Here is a 15,675-nt window from a genome sequence, read left to right as displayed (position 1 = left end):
TCTATTACTGTGTCAGTGTCATATTCTTTTCCAACAGGACTAGTTAAAGTAAAAATTCAAAAGAAACAAAACGGCATGCATGTAGACTAGAAAGAACATCGAATATGAACTTAAAATTATATGTAATAAAAAGATGATTTCCTATTATGAATAACTAGTTGCCCATAAATTTGATAATTTAGATGAAACAGACCAAATCCTTGAAAGGTACAAGTGACCAAAACTCACACGAGAAGAAATGAATAAACTGAATAAGCTACATTTACTAATTGAACAGAAGACTAATAACACTCTAAGAAAGGAAGCACCGGACTCAGATGGCTTCACTGGCAAATTCTACCAAACATTCGAGGAAGAAATGACATTACGTCCCCACAAACTACCCTATAAAATATAAGCAGATCGAACATTTTCTACCTCATCCTATGAGAACAGAATTACCTAATAAAAAAGCTAAATAAATTTTAAGAAAGGAAAACTATAGAACAATATCTCTCATGTACACAGATGATAAATCCTCAACAAGCATTAGCAAATCATATTCAATAATGTATGAGAAGAATCCCACAACTAAGATTATTACAGTTATATAAGGCTGGCTTAACATTTGAAAATCAATCAGTATAATGTGCCACATGATCAGACTAAAAAAGGAAACTCACATAGTCATATATAGTATATTGATGTAGTCAAAGCACTTGAGAAAATCCAACATCCATTCATGATAAAAATTCTCAGCAAACTAGGGATGGCAAAGAGATGTCTCAATTTCCCAATTCAAATTAAAGAACAGTTACAAAACATCTGTTGCAAAGATCATACTTTTGGTGAAAAGTTGGGCCTGCCCCCCTAAAACTGAACACAGTGAAATTGGCCTTTCTTGTCACTTTTATTCAATGTCATACAACAAGTCCTAGCTAGTACAATAAGACAAGGAAAAGAAATAAAAGGTATACATGTTGAAAATAAATAAAATTATCTTTATATATAAATTACATGTCTGTCTATGGAGAAAATCTGCAAGGATTGATACACACACACAAAATAAATTTCCTGGAACTAATGGATAATTGTAGAATCAGAAGATTTCATGTTTCAAGGTTAATACACAAAGGTCAATTTCTTTTTCATATATATACAATAAACAACTGAAATTTAAAATGATAAAAACAGTACCATTTATAAAGGCACACAAAATAAATGAAATATTAGGGATAGATGTAACCAAATACAAATAGGATACATATGTAAAACATCACAAAATTCTGATGAAATAAATCAAAGAAACTAAACAAATGAAGATGCATGCCAAGCTCATGGACTGAAAGAGTCAATATTGCTAAAATGTTTCGCTACAGCCTGATCTATAGACTCAACGTCATTTCAATCAAACTCCAAGCCAGTTATTTTATAAATAATAAAAAAACTGATTCCAAAGTTTTTACTAAAAGACAGAAGTTTAACCAACACAATACTGCAAATGAAAAACAAACCTGGAAGAATCTTTCCACCCGATTTCAAGACTTACTACAAAGCTACGGTGATCAGGATGGTGTCTTATTGGTGAAAGAACAGACTCACGGAGTGAAGCACAGTAGACAGAAGAGAGTACCCAGAAACAGACGCACACAGTCAGCCAGTGTTTGGCGAAGAGGCAAAGGCAATCCTTAAAATGATGAAGAATGTACCCGTGAAAGGTAGGGTGGTGGTCAGCCTTACTACAGAAGTCATGGCGAATACCCAGCCCAGTCCGTAGCCTCAAATGCAATCTTCAGTCATGACCCTCAGTAAAATCAAACAGAGACAAGACTCTTGAGAGAAGCTCTTCAGGTGTTAATTGAACTGACATTCCTTATAAGCCAGACTATAAGTTTGAGGCTTCCTTGACTATGAGACCTGCTGCAGTTGAACAAAAATAATAAATTCATTCTCTTTTGATAAGGGAACTCCAGCAATGAGCATTCCACAATAAAAAGGGATCTTTTGTTGTCTTTTTCTCACGTTGCCTTTTGAGTTTCTTCATTCAGATAGCCAAATGAGAAATCAAGCTGAAATCAAATCATGGTGCCATCACTTAAGAATCTAATCTCAAAACGCTTCAGAACCCACGAATTCCTTGGACCAATGACATGAACAGAGATGGGGCCTCTTGGAGAACCTTAAGTTACCCTCTGACAGGGTTTATGAAGTATAACTGGATATGTCAAATTTATTAATAGCATTAACCTTTTGTACTTTTGGGGGAAGCAATGACACAACCTGCTTATGCCTCCATTACCATCGGCATCAATGACATGTCACTCCAAGAGCAGGAAAAGAGAAAGTCTGAAAAAAACAGAAAAATCAAAGAATATAATGAGAAAATTGTATGTTGAAGAGGAAGGAGGCAATTCTTGACAATATTATAAGACATTCTTAAAATAGCAGCCATTTTTCTTGTTAACAGCATTGGAAGTAAGAGAGCAACAGTATTTTGGTGAGCATGATATTTCTGCGTTAGTAATAAGTTGCCAAAAACATAACTGGGAAATTGCAGACTTTAGAAATTAGGTTCATTGGCCACATGTTCTCTCCTCCCTGGGGAGAAAGATCTGTCTGAACTTTTCAAAATTTAAAGGAGCCAAGATAAACCACGCTTATTATTTCTTCAGATTTTCTAACTGAATGGATGTAAATTTCTTTATAGGAAGTGAAGTGTTTATGGGAAACTGCAGGTCAAATTCTGGTTCCATCTCTTCCTAGCTCTGTGACTAGGTCTTCAAATGATATAAGTCCCAGCAGCCTCCTCTATAAAATGGTGACAACGATACTGCTCACTCACCAGGATCAGTGGAACGATTAGACAAAGCACCTAACACAGGGTCCACCACACTAGCATTCAAAAACACAGCGTATTATTCTTATTGCAAAACCCATTCATCCTGCTGCACAAACCCTTCCCTATTCCACCACACATGCCCTGTCTCAGGTTCCCTGTTTTACACCCCTTTCAGAGCCCTTCAAGTAATGAGATGTGGAACTGACTTTTCAACACAATCAAAACCTGCCTATCTGCCAGCACGCGTGCTGGATTATTTTTTCCTTCCATGCAGTCGCACATGAAGGCTGCACGCTTCCTCTGAATTGTGGGTGGTAGTGGTGGTATAGTTGTTAAGTCAGGTCTGTCTCTTGTGACCCCATGGACTGTAGCCTGCCAGTCTTCTCTGACCATGGGACTCTCCAGCGGGATCATCAGTCAAATCATTCTTGAAATCTCACCCAGTTCAGTTCAACTATTTACCCAGGAAAACCTCTCATTTTTTGTTGGCATCCCTTGGATTTTACCAATATGGCCACACTCAGCTTGTTGAATCCCTTCTTTAGTCAGCGTATATTTAACTGAATGATTACTATGTGTGAGGGGTTCCCCGGGTGGCTCAAATGGGCAAGAACCTGCCTGTGAAGCGGGAGACCCAGGTTCCACGTCTGGATCAGGAAGATCTCCTGGAGAAGGGAAAGGCAACCCACCCCAGCATTCTTGCCTGGAGATTTTCATGGACAGAGGAGCCTGGTGTATCCATGGGGTTGCAAAGAGTCAGACACAACTGAGTGACTAGCACTTTCAACTTTTTCACTTTTACATGTGAAGAGCTATGCTCAACTGAGTATGTGTTCAAATAAAACAGTATGGCCCCTAACATTTTGACACTTACAACATAATAGAGAGACAAACAATAAACAAGTAATCAAGCAAAAAAAAATAGAAAAGTATATAATTATACATTGTGACAAATGCTACAGGAACAGTGAACCTGACACAGCATTGCTGAGAGTAAGTGTTGGGGACGCACCTGCTTAGACTGCAGGGGAGGGTGACTTCTTAACACACAGGAAGATGACTGCAGGTTTATGCTAGAGAGGGACCAAGCCGAATCCATGTTTTCCAGCAGACACTCAGGTTGCTCTGCAGAGAAATGAAGCACAACACTGTGCATGAGGGGACCAGTGAGGAGCCTGTCATGGATATCCAGGCAGGAAAGGATCATCGTTTGGACAAGAAGAACCTTACTAGTAACTGCAGACAGAAATGCGTGCTTTGGGGGATATTCGTGAAACAGAAACAGCAGAATTGGATGTTCAAGCTGGGGAGTGGAAGAGAGAGTATTCAGAGTCATAGCCAGGCAAAGGTGAAATCGAACTGTCATGAGCCCTGGAGATGAAGTCTCAGTTCCATCCTTACAGAGAGACATCCAAGGGTATGGGGGGTGGCGGGGAGGAGAGGGTCTTAGCAATACATCCATGTGAGCCTTTTGTTTAACAGTTTTCAAAAGTAAGGCATATGTACATACTTTTTAAAATGGAGCATCTTCAGATTACACATGCCTCAACCCCCAAAACTCTGTCTACCTGCTTCCAACTTTGAGCCTTAACCACCAGGTGGATGGGGCTCCTCTTTATGGAGATGGGGAACACGTGAGGCTGGGAGGGTCAGGGTGCCATTGGACGTGGGAGTTTGGGATGCCTGCCTAGCACTTAGCTCATCATACAAGATCCTAAACAGCTTCTGGATCTTTCCCAACATCAAATCCACGTTCAAAGAAGAAAATTCCACCATTGACGATACTCAGCTTCTAAACTAGGGGTTCTTGAAATTTAAAAATTATCCTTGATAATTTAGAAAACTTACACCCTTTTCCTCTCAGAAAAATACACTTCAGAGTGATAGTTGAATTCTCCCTGAGCCGAGAGCCCATCTCTTCTCCAAATGCCATCACCACAGTACACGAGAGGCCAAGGGAAGATGTTCCATCTTCCCAAAGATTATCCTGGTAGGCACAGCAGTTTGCCTTCACGCAGAAATCTCGAGATGTTGGTTTAAAATCAGCTATATTGGGCCTCCCCGGTGGCTCAGTGGTGAGGAATCGCCCGGCCAACGCCGGAGACATGGGTTCAATCCCTAGTCTGGGAAGATCCTACGTGCTACTAAGCCTGTGCACCATGACTCTTGAACCTGTGTCCAGAAGCCACAACTGCTGCACCCATGCACAGCATCTCCTGAAGTTTCTCACCGAGAGTCTGTGCTCGGAAAGAGAAGCCACTGCAATCAGCAGCCCACACACAGCAGCTAGAGAGCGGCCCCCACTTGCCACAACTAGAGAAGAGCCTGAGCAGCAACGAAGACCCAGCACAGCCAGAAATAAATAAATAATAAATAAGCTACTAAAAAAATAAAATCAGCAATATCACTCTGTAGTCTCAACTTATCCTCACAATGGCGATACATTGTAGAACCATGTCATGTTCTATGGTTTCTACGCTGACACCTTCTGAGAATGTTTATTTTCAAAGCACATTTTCATCTTTTGCGTGTTCCCAGGCAATACTATTTGAAAGAACTGAATATATTTCTTAGCTTCAATAATACGTGCTGTTTTTTTTTTTTTTTTAAGAGCATCGGCTGATCACTGGAGAAATTCACGAATACTAAATATTGCTGCACAGAGTGCCTTTTGCCTGCTCACTTCTCTGTTGTCTCTCAAATGTCCTTTGGTTTATTCACTGCTTCATGTTACAATGTCTCTGACTTTTCTGCCTAATTTCACAACAAACCTAGGGAAAGGCAGTATTAGGAGATGCTGCTGACCCACATTGCTTATAGGAAAATAAAAATGTTGCTTATCAAATCATCAAACCATCAATGCAAATTGTATTAAGACCTGAATTCAGTTCCTATGACAACAGTAACTTCGGCAAGATTGTCCAGAAATTAAAGGGATCCCATGAAACAAAGAGGAACCTCTGTGAGTTTGGAGTCCTCACGTGGACCCCAGACTTGATTGTGCTCGGCAAGCCACCATCCGCCTGTCACCTCCACTAGAGAGAGCTTCTTGAGGACAAAGATTTCCATGAACCTAGGTGTGTGACCGCATACTTTGCACAAAGGAACTGAACGGTGAGACTGGTTTGCCTACTCGACTTGCTGAGTCTGAAGCTGAATCTGAAAATTTGGCCTTTTGTTTTTCTGTTATTATTTTGGGGGTGCCCACTGTCTTGCAGGAATTTTATCAGGCAAGCTCCACGGTCTCTTTGATGGCTCAGAGAATCATGCTGGTGATATTGTCCCCATTTTGCTAATGAAAAAGCAGAAGCTTCGAGGAATTCAGTCACTTGTCCAGCTTCCAAGAAAACCTGCTGGATGGTTCATGCTTTTTCCACTCCATCACTCACTCTGCTGCTGCGAACCTGGCCTCCAGAATGTCCACCAGACACAGAAGCATTAGCCTACCACAGGACCTTTGCACTTGCTTTCCCTTGGGCCTAGAACACTGTCTTCCCAGCTATTTATATACTCACTTCTTTCTAAAAAAAAAAAAAAGTGTTTATTTGGCTGCACTGGGTCTTTGTTAAAACGCACAGGATCTTCCTTGCATTGTGCGGGATTTTCTGCTGCGGCATGAGGGCTCCGGAGCAGTGGCCTCGCATGCCCAGGAGCTGCAGCACTTGAGCTTAGTAGCACCACAGCATGTGGGTCTTAGTTCCTGGCCAAGGACTGAACCTGTGTCCTGCATCGCAAGACGATTCTTAACAAATGGACCACATGGGAAGTCCCTACTCACTTCTTGTCTTCTGCCTTTCAATATCGTTTCTTCAGAGAGGCTGCCCGTGAGCACTCGACCCCAACCTCCTCCTTTCCTGGCGCCCTCTGCTCCTCTGCCCTGTTTCACGTTCTGTCGCAGCACTTGCTGCTGCCTGTCAATATGCTACATGAGGCAATGCATCCTGAGTTCAACTATTTCCTAAAATTTTAGAATTCAAGACATCTGTTGACTGGCTTCAGATGACTTAATTTTGTAGCTACTGGGCTTCTTTCCCCCGTTTGTTTTGTGTTTGTATGTGACATTTTTCCATTTACGAGTTGATACGGTTTAGGCAGATAACAGAAGATGCCAATTTGAAGGCGTTGTGGGCAGCATTACCACCCGTGTGGAACGTTTCACTGCATTCTTTATTTTCTCTTCATTCTTCTTGATTGGTGGACCTTTATTATTTTCTGTTTCTTTGATTGCTATCAGCACTGTGTTCCACCCCAAAGTTAAGTAAAAATTAATCCACAAAAATATTAAAATGTTATACGTTCCCTAAGCCTTGCGTTTCATTTATCATCTTCACGTCCTTGCCAGTAAATTTTTTTGGCATTTCTTTTAACTTTGTATTCAATAAGAATTGATGGAGTGTGGGAGTCTGGCTATGATCAACATTTTACAAAAGGATGTAATTAATAACAAAAACAGCAATAAGGATGATGGCTGGCCTTTAATGAGTAGATACTACCTGCAGCACGACATTTATGGGCTTCACCCGCGTGTTTGGACGGTCTTTGCAGTAACCCTGGGAAGAGAGCAAGCACAGCAATTGGAAAGCTTGTTGATAAGTGGTGGGAACAGGGTTTGAACCCAGGCAGTCTTGACTTAAATTGCTCTTAACTGATCTGCAATGTTGCTGGTACGTTTGGGAGCTAACGCCAGTTTTCTGTCCCTGAGACTCAGTACAGGCACAGCGCAGGAAGGCATCACTGCAGGTAGAGTTGAGCAGACAGACCCCGGAGGCTCATGCAGTGAGGCAACAGATGTGCCTTGAGGCCGACTACTCACTTAGTGCCTGTGTAAGTGCTCACAGATTTCGTAACGCTTTTGATCTCATCAACTCTAAGAGGCAGGTGGTATTATCTGGTTCATTTTATGTTTAGGGAGACAGAGGCAAGACCAGGAGACGTCATCCGTCCAATTTTGCCCGGCTGGTAAGAAGCAGGAGAAGTAGGAGCCATACCCTTGATACAAAACTCACCCCTTTACCAATATGGCTTTGTCCTCAACAGACAGAAGCTTCTTGTTAAGATGCAACACTTCACAGTGACTCTTTATTTATCTTTTTTTCTTATTTCATCTAAAAACCTCGAGGGACAGGCTGTGCAGTGTAAGGAGCCTCGAAACCACAAATACTCTTTAAAATGTCCAACAGTAAAAAATAATAGGAGAGTAGGAAAGAGAAATGGTTCCCATAAATCAAGGGTTTCCCTCCACCTTCATCTGAGCATTTCCAATTGGCATGGAGTTTTCCAGAGAAAAATCTTTTATATTCGTGGGGGATTTAGAGTCAATCAATAGCCTCAAATCTCACATTATTAAAGTAACTCTGAACCTGTCAAGAATTCTGACCCATAAACCACATTTCTGTGTTGGAACCAGATCAGCCACAGAATGGGTCAAAAATCTCATTTCTCAATGTTTTTCAATCCACTTCATCAACCAGGTGGTAACTGACAAGCACCCCCAGAGTAACATTTAAGAAAACAATTAGAAGAGAAGCTTCTGGGGGATCAAGGAGTGTCGGCCACAGGGAACGAACCATTAAATCTACGTTTTTAAGCAGAGTCCCGCTGCCATTTGAAAACACTGGGAAACAGTCAAGAAACTCCTGAGTCATGGTGGAAAGCAATGCTGACAACCTCTACGTTTTGTCGGTACGTTCGCACAGACTTGAAAGGTCAGTCAGCAAAGTGCTTCACAAGATACTGTTCACAGGAATCCCCATGGAGGAGAGGGGAGGAGACTTGTTTAAACACAAACTCTAGTTGAGTGCAGGAGAAGACTCTTGAGAGTCCCTTGGACTGCAAGGGGGTCAAGCCAGTCCATCCTAAAGGAAATCAACCCTGAATATTCATTGGAAGAACTGATGCTGAAGCTGAAGCTACAATACATTGGCCACCTGATGCAAAGAACCAACTCACTGGAAAAGACCCTGATGCTGGGAAAGATTGAAGACAGGAGGAGAAGGGGGCGACAGAGGATGAGATAGTTGGATGGCATCACCGACTCCATGGACATGAATCTGAATGAACTCTGGGAGGTCCTGGAGGACAGAGGAGCCTGGTGTGCTACAGTCTCTGAGGTCACAAAGAGTCAGACCTGACTTAGCAACTTTCCCAGCTAACACTTTTCCAGGTGATGGGTTATATTTTGAGTGTAACGCTTGCATCATGGAAAAGTCACCAGCTTTTGAATCAGAGGGACATAGGACTGATGCCCACCTCTGCCACTGCCTGGCTGGATGACCTCAAGGAATCTTTAACTTCTCTGAGACTCTGTTTCCTCATTTGTCAAGTTTTCCTGGTAAGACAGAACCCATATGACTGCCTTTCAGTGTCTGGGAAAGAGGAAGAATTCAATTAAGAGAAGCCATCCCAATAATAATGCATATTATTGTTATTATTGTCTCAAAAGGTGGAGACAAAATGTAAAAGATGCTAGAGGTGAAGTCAAAGATGTGGATGGGATCCCAGAAGTCATCAAAGGAGGTTTTCCTGTTCATTTATTGAGCATCCTCCGTGCAAGACTCAGATTGAGAACTTGGACGTGAGTCACTCCTGTGCCTAAGAGAGCAAATCGTCTCGGGACTTCCCAGGCGGTCCAGGGTGCCAGTGCGGGGCCAGCATTCGATCCCCAGTCAGAGAGCTAGGGTCACACGTGCATCACGGCCAAAGAACCAAAACGTAAAATAGAAACAATGTTGCAACAAATTCAAGAAAGACTTTAAAAATGGTACACACACACACACACACACACACACACACACACACACAAAACAACCCCAAAAACAAATCTTTAAAAAAGGGGTAAATCATCTTATTAACTCTTATCATCAACCATGACTTCATGTCAAATAGAAGGGGCAAAGAGGAAGCAGTGACAGATTTTATTCTCTTGAGCTCCAAAATCACTGCAGACAATGACTGCCGCCGTGAAAAGAAAAGATTCTTGCTCCTTGGAAGGAAAGCTATGACAAACTTAGACAGCATATTAAAAGCAGAGACATCACTTTGCCGACAAAGGTCCATATAGTCAAAGCTATGGTTTCCAGTAGTCATGTGCAGATGTGAGAATTGGACCATAGAGAAGGCTTGACACTGAAGAATTGATGTTTTCAAACTGCGGTGTTGGAGAAGATTTTTGAGAGTCCCTTGGACTGCAAGGAGATCCAACCAGTCAATCCTAAAAGAAATCAGTCCTGAATATTCATTGGAAGGACTGATGCTAAAGCTGAAGCTCCAATACTTTGGCCACCTGATGCGAACAGCCGACTCATTGGAAAAGATCCTGATAGTGGGAAAGACTGAAGGAAAAAGGAGAAGGGGCAACAGAGGATGAGATGGTTAGACAGCATCACTGACTCAGTGGACATGAATTTGAGCAAACTCTCAGACAGTGGAGGACAGGGAAGCCTGGCGTGCTGCAGTCCATGGTTGCAAAGGGTCAGACACGACTTGGTGACTGAACCGCAGCAGAAATGAGGCTGTACTAATATCGCCTGCATCTCACGGGAAAAACTGAAGCTCTGATCCGTCGGCTCATCCGAGATTGCAGCCCATGTGTGGCAAAGGAGGGAACTGAACTCGGCTCTTATGAACATCAAGAGCGCTCAGCCTCTCACTCTCCATCACTGGCAAGCGGCCCTGAGTTTACAGCCGGCAGGCCACGTTCAGGAAGGTGTGTCCTTCCTTAGAGGAGCTCTCAGCCCCTTGGGGAGGCTGTTGAAGACAATTTGAGATGTAACTCCAACAGAAAAAAATCACTCTAACTACTAAAAGAACTGAAAAGCCCCATCAATGAGGCATTCACTTCCATAGATTTGCAATGGAGATCTGAGTGTAGGGTGTCTTTGGGAGGGATCTGTGCACGCTGAGGTCCACAGTTATTCTTAGAATCCCAGTTGCTCTAGAAGCAAGTGATTCAAAGCACTTTGCCTGAATCCCCTTACCTATTAAACGGAGCCACCTTCATGGAATTATTCCACTCCTGTTGTGTTAAATTGCTTTTCACATTCCCTCTGGTTCCTGCTATGTAATCCTGAGTATTTCATTTGCTGACTTCTTGATGCCGGACACAGGTGAGAGACCCTAGCAAATAAAGCTCGGTTCTCTGATTGTTTGTATAACTCAGGGCTCTTTTTGCCACAAGTGACAAAAATCCAATTCAGACCAGTTTAAAGGGGAAAACAATGTTATTTATTGACTCACTGACCTGAGAAATCTAGGGTGATGATCTGACTTCAGGAACAGCTAGACCCAGGGGTCCAAAAAACTCCCGCAGGACCTAAGCTCTCTGTCTCTCGGTTTGGCTTCCGTTTGCACTGGCTTGGTTCTCCTGTGTCTCCTGCTGGCGTCAAGCCAGCCCACAGGGGCTCTGTGCATATACTGCTCTGCCCACGTGTGTGTGCTCAGTCATGTCCCACTCTTCATGACCCTTTGGACTGTAGCTTGCCAAGTTTCTCTGTCCATGAGATTTTTCAGGCAAGAACACTGGAATGGGTTGCCATTTTCTCCTCCAGGGGATCTTCGCAACCCAGGGATCTAAACAGTGTCTCCTGTGTCTCCTGCATTGCAGGCAGATTCTTTACTTGCTGAGCCATCAGGGAAGCCCACTGATATTGCTGTCAAAATGTAAATTTCCTTCCCAATGATTGCAAGAGATGTGCTGGATTTATTGCAATGGACTGATTTGGGACTTGTGTCTATGCTTAAAACAATCCCCATGACCAAGGGGATAAAATGTGCTGATTGGTCAGGAGCTGATCATGTGACTACCCCTCAGGCATCATCCAGGGACCATGTGGAAGGCACGTGGGAAGAGTCGTCTACTAAAATGCTGCCAAAGCAAGTATCTGGCTGATGAAAACATTAGAAAGTTGCCACAGTGCTGATGGACAAGGTCTCACAAGATACCAAGAAGTGATGAGAGGACTGGAGAGAGCTGTGGAGTTGGGAGTTTGAGAGGCACTGTAAGTGGATTCATCCTATCTTTCCTGAGCACCATCTCCAACCACCTAATACAAAGATTTAACATGGCGGAGGAGTGCAGGCTTCTGCTGAGACACCTGGGTGACCTTCCCAGGTGGCTCAGTGGTAGAGAACCCGCCTGCCAACACAGGAGGCTCAGGTTCCATCCCTGGGTCGGGAAGATCCCCTGGAGGAGGAAATGGCAACCCACTGCAGTGTTCTTGCCTGGAGAATCCTGAGACTTAGCCACTGAACAACAACAACAAAGCTTGGACAAGGTATTTCTTATGAAATTCCTGGTCTAAAACGGTACTGCTTTGGAGGCAGCCATAAGGCATAGTCCTCCCCACCATCCCTGTGGCCCCATAGGTACGGGAACACGGTACAATTTCTCAAGTGAGTACAAAAGCAATTCATCTTTATCATCTATCTCTTAGGCTTTTCTAAGACCCCAAACAGCAATGACTTCTGTAAATGAGGCACCCTCCTGAGCAACCTAGTGGGATAGCAAGGCTGACTCTGGTGCTGGCAACTGTAGCGAAACCCTTTCTGATCGCCACCAAGCCAGCGGAGAAGGGAAAGGGGGAACCAAGTATTTGTGCATCGGCATGCACACGCACACGCTGGTTTATAGAAACCACTCAGTTCAATGCAGCAGACCGCCCGGTGCTACAGAGTGAAGCCAAAGGGAGAAACGGAAAAATTACTGGGGCCAGCACAAATTCTGTTCGAGGCCTCAGGGATCCGGATACCATGGAAATAGTGATTGTATTCAAGGCTATTTTACATGATCCACATATCAGTGAAGAAGTTTCATATTGGGGAAATTTAATGATCCACAGAAAACTGCCAGCAAGTTAAAAAACTATATTGTGTTGGTTACTGTATTGGATTTCCACATCCTTTTCAGTGTGATCTCTTGACAAGTGATACCGCAGGACTGATGACCTCAACACAAATAGTTTGGAAACTCAGTAGAGAGTGCAGATCTATGGTGAAGAGGAGTTATTTTCTAGGATTATGACTTTTACAGAGCTATCCATCTGTGCTTAGAGAATTTAGCATTGCTATTCATTGTAAATGACAGAAATCCCAGCCCAAACTGTATTAAGCAGGAAACACAACTTCTTATGGAACTGAAGCCACGGAGGCTGCAGGCCTGGCTGTCAAGGACTCCCGTGATGTCGCCAGGACTTGGTCTCTTTCTCCCTTTCAGCTCTGCCTTCCACTGCACAGGTTTCATCCTCAGGTTCATTCTGTGGTTCCCAGTTGCCCCAGAACTTCAACCATCCCAAGTTAAAGATGACAGAAAACACGCTGTCCTGTGTGTCTCCATCACAAGCCCTGAGACACTCGGTCAGGCCAACACGGATCCCGTGTCTCCCCTGGTGGCCCGTCACCATGCGGGGGGAGTGTTGTCACCCCTAACTGCCCAGTTCTGGCCCACTGCATCCACCCAGTGAAGGAGGGACAGAGCTCCTCTTGGTGGAGAAGGGGCTGCTTCCTCAGGAAATGCAGGACAGTGCTACAGAAGGAAAAAAAATGCCTTCTCCATAGACATAAAATATTTATTAAAAAGGATCTGGGGGCAAGAGAAAAGCAAATATGGTATATTAACGCACATGTGTGGAATCTGGGAAAATAGTACAGATGAACCTATTTGCACAGCAGACGTAGAGACACAGCCGTAGAGAATAAGTGTATGGACACCAAGTGGCAGAAAAAGGGGTCGGATGAATTGGGAGATCGGAGTTGACACATATACACTGCTCTGCATAAAGCAGATAGCTGATGAGAACCTCCCTTATAGCACCGGGAATGGCACCCAGGCTCCGTGGTGCCCTGAGGGGGAAGGAAGCCCAGAACAGAGGGTGTGTGTGTATGTGTGTAGCTGACACATTCTGCCGCACAGCAGAAACTAACACAACACCGTGAAGCAACTAGACGGCAATAGAAATTTAAAACCACGTAAGCTTATATTCTATTATTTTAAAATGTTTTATAGGAAAAAAACATATCATGCATTCAAAAATATACAAAATTATAAGTAAATAAATAAATTTATAAATAAATACTAAACATTAAAAACAAACCAAACCAAAAAGGGTTTGGGGGCAACTGAAGCTTCCATCAAGGCCAAGAGGTAACGGCTGTTCACAGGCAGACAAAGCAACTTTCTTAGTTTTCCCGACCGCCCCCTTTCTGTGCCATTTTCCTGCTTGTAACCTAATTCACTTCCAGCCCGTCTGAAAATCAAACCACAGACTCCACAATCCAGAGCACACTGCTAGACGCACTTCTTTTCTTCGGAAGAAAGAAACGCTTCTGGATTCTGTGTTTAGATAATTGCTGCTTTCTGTCCTGGGCTGCTAAACCAGCGCCTGTGCGACCCTACCCATTAACCAGAGAGGAAGTGGGTAACGTCAGTCACATAAGCCCTCTGAAAGGCCTAGTGAAGAAAATGAATGGGGAATCTCCAGTCACACAGAGCTTCAGGTTCACGGGGAGTAGGAAAGGGACGGTAAACAGATATGGTAAAATCCCAAGAAACAACAGTTGCTATCCTTTTGATGCACAAAATAAGAGACTTGTTTTCTTCAGCAGGACACGCACTTTTATATTTTTGTCAATAGACGTTCCCTTTTCTTAATTAAATATTAGCCAGTTTACTGTTAGTCAAACTCACAGCAAAACTTCAAAGAGCTTTCATTTCTTTTAGAAATCGTGGCCCTTAAAGCACTGATCTAAAGTTTCCCAGCTTCTCCAATCACTCTCACTGCTAAAAATAAACAAAGAATATACAGTAGAATATATTTCTAAATGAATAAGAAGTAAATTGAGGAAGTTCCTGTCTGAGAGATACAACCCTTCGCTAAAAAAGGATCATTTCGTAACGTGGATACACGAATGCTTAGTCACTCAGGCATGTCCGACTCTCTGCAACCTCATGGACTGTAGCCCGCCAGGCTCCTCTGTCCATGGGACTTCTCAGGCAAGAATACTGGGGTAGGTTGCCATTTCCTCTTCCAGGGGATCATCTCCACCCAGGAATCAAACCCTCGTCTCCTGTTTCCTGTGTCTCCTGCATTGGCAGGCAGATTCTTTCCCTGCTGAGCCATTAAGGAAGCCCTTGTAATGTGAATAAATATTCCCAAATTCAGGGATAAAGAGTAGATACATGCCAACTCTTCTTGATTCAGTGACCACCTAGAGTAAGGGTCAGCAAACTTGTCCTGTGAAAGGCTAGATGATAAATATTTTCAGCTTTGTAAGTAAGCAACAGTCTCTGTCACAACTATTCAACTCTGCCTTTGCAGTACAGAAGCAGCCATAGACGGTAAGTAATGGGAGACTTCTCTGGTGGCCCAGTGGTTAAGTGGTTACACTTCCAGTGCAGAGGGTACAGTTTCAATCCCTCGTCAGGGAACTAAGATGCCCACATGCTGTGCAGTACAGCCAAAAAGTTTAACAAAGAAAAAAATGAAAAAATAAACTAGTGGGTGGGGCTGCGTTCTAATAAAACTTTATTTACAAAAACATGCAGTGGGCCAGATTTAGCCCCATAGGCCCCAACCTCCTGATCCCCAATCTAGATCCGTGTTGAGAAGAATTCTGAGGTTCGCTCTGAGCTCAGTGAAAAAAAAAGACAGTCCAGTCAATTAGTGAGGTTTGCCAAAGGCTGGGGAACAAAAGGTCAGCACATAAGCTACACGTCTGCTATTTCTGCAAGTTGACCAATCTGTTATTTCAGCCACATGTCCCCTTGCGTCCCCCTGTGTCAGGAATTGTGACCTCACTGCCTGGGGCAGAAGGTGTGGCCTGAGTTTTCTTTTGAGATTAACTAATTGCCTAGACAGGGATCA

The 15,675-nt window shown here is 43.3% G+C and overlaps 1 long non-coding RNA gene across 1 annotated transcript in view; it reads right to left on the bottom strand.

Moving 5' to 3' along the window:
* Positions 1 to 870: 870 nt before the first annotated feature.
* Positions 871 to 15,675, bottom strand: part of LOC147359936 (uncharacterized) — a 136,984-nt gene continuing 122,179 nt past the window's right edge. Inside the window, exon 5 of the long non-coding RNA XR_015138544.1 lies at positions 871 to 2,325. This is a non-coding gene — a long non-coding RNA (uncharacterized LOC147359936). The remainder of the gene's footprint in view (positions 2,326 to 15,675) is intronic.

The sequence above is a fragment of the Bos grunniens genome, chromosome 13 (genome assembly GCF_055505025.1).
Source record: "Bos grunniens cultivar Pamir isolate PY7600 chromosome 13, Bosgru_T2T1.0, whole genome shotgun sequence".
In the NCBI taxonomy this organism is placed as follows: Eukaryota; Metazoa; Chordata; class Mammalia; order Artiodactyla; family Bovidae; genus Bos; species Bos grunniens.
Note: the sequence above shows the minus strand (reverse complement) of the source record. Positions and strands in the feature narration are given on the sequence as shown.